An 8,427-nucleotide genomic window follows, 5' to 3' on the forward strand; every position below is an offset into this window, starting at 1 on the left:
GTTAGTATATAGCGAAAAGTCTCAGAAGTGTGATCATCACAATATGGAAAAAGGAGACAACTATGATGGGCATGTTAGAAACACAACACAGAATGGGATTAAGTCAGAATCAGGTCAGATTCTTCAAAAGAGGCAGGCACACATGGGGCATTATATTAAAGCATAATGGTACAATAAGAGTTCTGGACAAGGCAAAAGGCTTCAAACCACAAAATGTTTCTAAAATTCTGTATTCACTGAAGTGAGCAGATAGGTGTTCTCAGTAAAAACTGGCTCAAGCAAACATTACAAAACCCTAAACATATCCTTTGGCATTGAAGGCTTGCATGAAGTGCATGAAACAAAAATGTGACAGTCTACAAAACATTTGTGTTCCTACTACTACAGCACAGTGTTAAATTTCTCTGTTATAGAGTCTTTCTTTGTTTTTTATAACTTGTACATAAAAATTAAAAGTTATTTTTATGTGTAATTCATTGATAGCAAAAATCAGGCAATTACTGATTAGAGAATGAAAGTTGTCATTTCTTGTGCTATTTAAATGTAGGTCACTAGTTACAGTATATCATAAACACACATACACTCTCTTAACCAGGAGCTAGTATTAATCTGACAGGAGGATATTACACCTGATTATGCATTGTAAGGTTGTGGGAGTAATTGAATTATTTCCAATTTTAAAGCAGTTTTGTTAAGATGGCTGTTGCTTACTCTAAATGCTGTTTGTTTTTCTTTAAAGTGGCAATTGTGACTGCATTCATTTTAAATGCACTCTAAAAGGATAGTCTAGTGAAAATTCCTTGTTTACTTCAGAGAGACTGCTTAAATGTTTAATGACATTAGCTTATTGCAAACGGTATTCATTTCCTGTATATGCAAATTTTCTTAATGTGAAACCCCCATAACAGGTAGAATGTAGAAAGTTAATGAAGCCATGTAATTACAATCACTATAGTGACTGCAGTCCCTGGAGAACAATAATGTGATAACATACATGGGGTTTGACTTTCTTTGGAAACAACAGCTTATAATTTGAAAATAGATAGTAAAATATTTTCATTATCTTCTGCTGTCTCCTAAGGCAAATGGCAGGTACAAATAGATTATGCTTTTATTAACTTCAGAAATGGGAGATAATGCAATTAGACAACATTTAATTGTTTTCCATTTTCCACAGCTGGCACTGGACTTGGTTTAAACTCTTCTTTCCAACATAGGGTAAAGCCAGGGTCAATGTGATTTCACCCTGGAAACTTTTTTTTTCAAACACCAGAAAGGTACACATTGAAGATAACCAAGTATATGTCATTGGTCACTTTAAAGTACATAACAGAGAAATCAAAAGCTAATTAGAAGCTTTGAATGTCATTTAAAGAAAAGATTTCAAAGGACCTATTTTGAATTTCAAAGATTTCAGTGCAATTTTTTTAAATAGTTTTGCAAATAATAGAAAAAAATTAGAAGTATTTAATACCTGTTCTTATAAGATTGTGGGGTTTTTTATTATTACTGTTAGCACTGTGAAGAGAAGAGGGTACAAAGAAACCCCGTCCTCCAGTGGCATGCTGTTGTGGTGCAGCAGGACAAACTCCTGCAGCATCAGGAAATCATCTCTCTGGCAGTTCTGGGCAAATAAGAGCTGTCCCATAGGAAGACTTGCTATACTCTCACCTCTTACCCAAGAGAAGCACCTAACTAAGAACCTGGTCAGCCTGAGATCTCTGTAGGGTAAGCGAAAAGAAATAAATGACATGAAGTCTCTGCTGGCAATATGCAAAATTTGTCTTAAAGGTGACTGTTTCTTTCCACTGAGTGGACCTTTAACTTAGGCATCTCAGATAGATGGCCAAGCTTTGTCGGTATTCTTTTTTTTTTCCAACTAATTCACTTCAATGCTGCTAAGAAACCACAACATTTATGTGTCTGCATTAATTTTCTGCTCTCAAGGATGCTTGTCTACTTCACGGAAATTTTATATTTGGCTATTACAGAAGATGCACTTTTAAAGGGAGGGAATACTTTTCTTCGCAGAATGAAAACATCTTCTTTAAATGATGAAATGTTTCCTTTAGCAAAATGTCATACTGTTAGAATATTACTACAGGTTCTACCACAATATTCCCATTGCCCACTGCCATTTTGCAACAAGGAGCACAGAAGTGGTCATGACAAATTTATGAGCTGACATGTACCCTTCCTCCTTTACTCCATGTATAACTCACCTGCTGTTTACTGTTCTAGAAAAAAATATTTCTTTTATTCTGTTGGTAATATGCTGCCTCCTTGTTTTCTTCTGACACAAACTTTCAAAACAGTAGTGCCAAGCAAGCAGGAATAGGTTGACTCAGAGCAGAGCAAGCAGCTATAAATTATGTAGGTCACTACCAGCTGGGGCTCTCATGCAGCGTGTAACAGTTTGTAGCAGCAGTTCACACCATATAACCAGAAGCAGGAGCAGGAACTGCAGGTCGACTTAACATAGTCAGCTCATCTTAATGATGAGGCTAAAATACTGAATTACAGCTAATGCCAGACATTTTCCATGAGTGTTAAATCTGAGTTGTTAAATTGGGTGCTGCTCATTGTATCCTGACTGAAAGTGAGCTGTGCACTATGGCACGTTCTGGGTGCAAGTTTCCCAACCCTGCACATTTAAGACTGATTGGAAGTTTGTCACTGCTCCAATCCAGTCGACAAACACAGGTTTCTTCCCCAAAAACAATCTTGAAAGAGGCACTTGTACATAGCCAAGTCTTTTTTCATTAATGGGGACAGGGCACATACAAGTTGCACATGAGGAACCTGGAAGTGTTGCTGGTTCAAGAGCAACGGAAATCGGGCAATTAATTTCTTGAAGCTTCTATATCAAACTCAGCCACATTAAATAATTCCATTGATTGAATTACATTTGCATAAAATTTTAACTCAATTGTTGTGAAGCACAAATAAGTCAGTAAAACTCCCTGTCTGTTCTTGAACACTTCACATTCAGGAAAATAACTATATTTCCAAGATAAATTAATTGTCGTGAATTCTTCATCCACCTTAATTTATCACCCACCTCATTGTGAGGATTAATTAACATCAGCAAAGTAATTATAAAGATGAAAAATGCTGTAAGTATTTAGACAACATACATATCTGTTCTGAATAGAATATGAATCACATCAAAACACTTCTCATTCCATCTCACAAATACTCTGGTTTCATGTGTATTCCAGCACTTTGGAAATCATGGCTAGGTTTTTTTCCACTACAGCTCTTCACCATAGATCTTTGATAGTTAAAGAAGAGATTGCTGATGGTGCTATTGTGTCAGGATTTCAGTGGGCTTTGGATTCCTAAACTTCTTTTGGAAGTCAAGCTTAGAATTGCAAGCATTAGCAGGCATCGTACAGCGTCTGACTTTGACACACAGATGTAGCCAATGATAGTAAGGAAGCAAAGGCTCCAATATGCAGAACCAAGTCATACTTTTTTTTGATGAAGAACTTTAGAGAGAAATGTCAAGTTTAAAGGACATGCCCATAATCTTTTTCTTAAAAACAATTATAGGCAGCAATTTGCATCAGACTGCTACTAATATTCTGAAATAAATTAATGTGGAAAATAGAAGGATGCATTCTGAACAGAGGTGTGATATGTTAAATATTCTTTTGAGAGAACTTCTCATAATGAAATATTTTCATTTAGCATTTAGCATTTAGAGGAGATGTGCTGCTTTGATTGTCCTTTTGTTGAAGAGAGGGAAAAAAATAGACAAACTGTTTCTAGCAGTTACACTGAAAACCTGAAATTGTTTATTTTAAGCTATTCAGGAAGTTCATTTTGCATGGAGACAGCTTCCAATTAAATTGCAGGTGTTGTTTCTAAAAAATGGGTAGTTCCATCTTTCAAAACATTTTGAAGTTGCATCTCAGAAGAAAGCACATTTACCAGACAATCCATGATTTCTAACAGGCTTGTGATAAAATTATATTTATGACTATTCCAAAGGTTATAAAACCATATCCTGAACCCAGCTGTGACTGTTGAATCCAAAGCCTCCTGAAAATATCAGAGACATTCTGATGGATTTCAGTGGGATTTGGATTTTTGCACACATAATTTTTGTTATTTTTCATGGATATTCCAGCAGATTAGACCTTTATATCTGTAAAATATGTTGAGATTAACTGATACATAATAACATAAGTATCATGTCTCTATGCTAAAATGGGAAAACAAGGTCTCTAAGTTTGGATAGTTAGGAGAAGGGAATAATTTAGAAATGTGTAATTCCAGATTTGCAATGGTACAACCATGCATCTCCACAGCAAGAGATAATTCATGTTTAGCTTGACATTTGAAACATATTTTTAAATGCACATGCAGATAATACACATTATTCTAATTTTTCCAACCCCTGTAGAGAGATCCATAGAGATTTTTCTTTAGAGAATAGCACCAAGAAGTTAGGTAGCACCAAACTTTTATGACCTTACTTCTTGGATCCAGCTATTAATCTAAAACTTGTAAGAGAGTCTCAGAATAGCATTGGCAAAAACAGAAAAAGAGACAAGAGCAATAACAACAAAATGGGTTTTTTTCTAAATGCTAAACCATCTGTGAAAATTTTCTTCCAACCCTATGGACACTTATTGTAGCTCTTGTATTTGTAATTACATGAGGCTGATATGTCCCACACTAAGAATCTTAAAAAAAAAGAAATTTAACAAAATTTAACACTCATAACAGACCACCTTTTGGTCAATACAGTCAAAAATACATGCTTTATTTCAGCAGTTTATTATTTTAAAATATAATCTGCAGAATCCAAGTGATTGTCTACATCATCGCTCTTCAATTTCACACTGGTATAGGATGGAATGGAAGGTGAAGGCTGTTTGCAGTGCCTTGTCACATCAGTAACACAATGGATTCTGTGAGTAATGCTCTTTTCTACTACTTCCTTGGAACAGTTCCTGTTTTGTAGAGTAAGCGAGAGAAGAATGCACAGTGAAAACTAACAGCTGTTTACTAAAAGAAGGTTAACATTCAGTGACCATTCAGTGACTTTCTACATGTTATTAAGGATTCATTATCTTCATTTTTAAACCTTTTTTTTTTTTAACCAATTTTTTACCTATCTTTTAAGTGAATGAAGCCTGGAAACCTTCATATTGGAAAAGGATGGAGAATAATCCTGAGATTGATGCTGTCTTAAGGAGGAGAGCATTATTTTGTGCTAATCTATATATGATGCATGACAATTAGCACAGTAGATATTCAGATAATTTGGTAATATTGTCTTAGAACTGCAGTACAGGTAGTAAGCTCATATCTCAATACTTTTAATTTTCTGTTAAAATAGATTGTGCTGGGCTTAAATGGAGTCCAGTGTCCAGAAGTTCTTTTTGTTGTTACCTGCTGTGTCCTTGGGCAGCTCACTTAAATTTTTTTTGCTATTCAGGTGTTTATTTTGCACACTGTTCTTAGTAGTTCTTCCTCCTTCCTTCTGATGTGTTGTACCTCATGTTTGAACACGAACATGAAGTGAGAGCTTCCAGAATTGATGAAGAAAAAAAATTAATAAAAAAAAATGCAAGCTGTTTATGTAATGAAGGAATTCTAGGAGATTTTGGTCATGTGAAACAGTATTATCCAATAGTTTAGATGTGGTTGTTAGTCAGAATTTACAGTTTTGTGAGTTAGGTGAAAGTACGCTAGTCACCAGATTTTTTTCTTAACTGCCCCTGAAAACATTCAGCTTGAGCACTTAAAGTCAGTTCTGAAGATGACAAACAAGAATTTTTATCTTTTTTTATCTGGAACAGTAAATTTACACTAAATCTGCATAACAATAAAGTATATTTTAACATAATTATATATATTGAGCTGGCTCTGCTTTGTAGATTTTGATCTCTTTTAATAAACTAGCTCTGACTATGCTAATAAAATGCATACAAATGTTACAGCCCTGTCTGTACAACCACCACTGTACATTAGATATACCCTGGTGTGAACAAATTAGAAAGAGCAAGGGATAACAAAATATACTATGCTGATAATCTGCTAGAAGATTACATTTATATATTAAGTATAGCATGAAACTTCAGGAATGTTTAGAGCAGCCAGTGTGAACTATCACAGCATGGTTTAATAAAATTGTAACATATGAACATGCAAACTACTGGAAGAGTCATTAGTTTCATTAAGAATATTACAGTGAATAAATTAACCTAAAACAATAAAACCTGAACAGCAGATATATGTAAGTCATTTACATCTTGTAGTAGCCTCATTTGGTGTAAAAAAAGAATGAATGTGTTATGGTAGGGGTTTCATTAGCACTTGCATTTCAATTGACTTAGAAGCACACCATAAGACTACAAAGGCAATAAATATCATCTATAAACAAGAATACTGTAAAAGGGTTTTTCTTTTTTTAAACAAGATGTTCTGTGCCATTACACTTTTTAATAGTCATTTTACATTTTCAGTATGAAAAAGCTAAAAAACTCGTGTTGGTGTTGTCAACTAAACTGATGTTCATATTTTATATGACTATACTACATAACTCTCCATTAACCCTAACAGTGCATTGCCATGTGATGAGACAAGATTAGAAAGCAGATTATACCATATTCTGTTAAAATTATAGTAACTTTACCTCTTCTAGATAAATTTTGTCCATGTTTGCTAAGCTTTTATGCAGCCTAACTGAAATAGCCCAGGGAGTAAAATTGTTTATGAACACTGTTATTCACTGACACCAAGAGACATTTTAGCATGTCTTAATTATAATTTTGGTAGTACCTGTGTAAATAATGCACAAGAAGTCTCTTGATCTCATTCTCTATGGGACAAGAAGACTGAATGGATTTCCTGACACCTGACCACATGTCTGAACTGTTTTACGCAATGTCATTTCTAGGAATAAAATTCAATATAGACTGAGCTATCAGTTTGAATGACTTGTATCTTATTTTGCATCAAAGATGATTGAAGAACCAGGATTATACTGTGCCTAGGGCTGATGCTTATCACCTGTAATCTGTTGCTGTTCATGTTCATATATCTGGCATCCTATGCATCATAGTAATACATGATGAACTATTTCTAAATCAGAAATATGTGAGGTATACTATGAAAAAATAAAACCCCCACTAGTTTCTGCCATCATAAAGGTATGACTGTATTTCTGCATCTCAAAAAGAGAATAATTTCTGAGACATTTTCATAAAAATGGCTAAACATGTAAAAATATTTATAACTTTTCATACATAAAAAAGGCGTGCAAACCACCATTGTAAGTCAAAACTGGAATCATTTTAGCCTAAGATGACACTAGAAAAGAGAATAGATCTCTCTTCTATAGAGAGATTGTGTTTTCAGAGGATAAGAACCTCAGTATGATAATTCTCTTGATAAATCCACTCACTTTACAAGCTTCATAAATAAGAACATCTTGATCACTACATGAAATAGTACATGTTTGGTTCTAATTTCCCTTTAATACAATTATATTTTTGGCATCCAAACATCCTTTGGTAAAACATCCAAGACTTAATGAAGTATTTCATGACAAGGATTATATCAAATACTCCACCCTGTCATGTCTCTTTTTCCAGTTGCTTTCTAATCTACTTCATCATTCCTTATACAAAGGTCATTCAGTAACTATGAATATAGAGGTTACACTGCCTTGTACGTTATATAATCCAATTATGTTGCTTTTGAGAAGGGATAGAATGAGATGGTGCATAATATTCATGCTAGCAGTTCATCACTAATTTGCTTGGGTTTAGAGATTTCTGTTCCGGTCTCTGTAATTTTCTTTATGAATTTTCTTTATATATATTTGTCTGTTTGTAGGAACAATTCAAATGCTCACTAAGATTTCTTTAGTAACAAAGAAGATAAAGTCCACCATAAATTAATGCATGTTCAGTACTGTTTCTTCAGGGTGATTGTTCTGCATTTAGTAACAATATGTAAATTTTCTTCCATATTGGCACTCAGACACGCATAAGATTTTAATTTTTGAAATGCTGGTGTTGTGCACTTGAACTAATTGCATTATCAGAATTTGTCATTTTCTTTTTTTTTTTTCCCAATCACTTATGACTGTAGTTGATACAACTTGATCCAGAATATCTCTCTTTGGGATTCTTCTAATATCCTCCTTTCTCCATAACAAATGAAAATCCCCTTTCCCATATTTTGTTTAATCCCTTGGAGCACTCCTTTTGATCCATGGCTGGTTAAGATTCATTGCTGAGAAACGTGTTCAGATTCCTGAATATGAGTAAAATCAAATATCTCGTCGTATGTTTTTTGATCCTTCAATGAACTCTGGCAGATTAATAAATATGGTTTCCCTCTAGAAAAGTCATTTGATTCTTTATCACGACATGAGGTGTCTACTGAACCTGTTATTAACTG

This window comes from Chiroxiphia lanceolata, chromosome 1, assembly GCF_009829145.1.
Source record: "Chiroxiphia lanceolata isolate bChiLan1 chromosome 1, bChiLan1.pri, whole genome shotgun sequence".
Taxonomy (NCBI): Eukaryota; Metazoa; Chordata; class Aves; order Passeriformes; family Pipridae; genus Chiroxiphia; species Chiroxiphia lanceolata.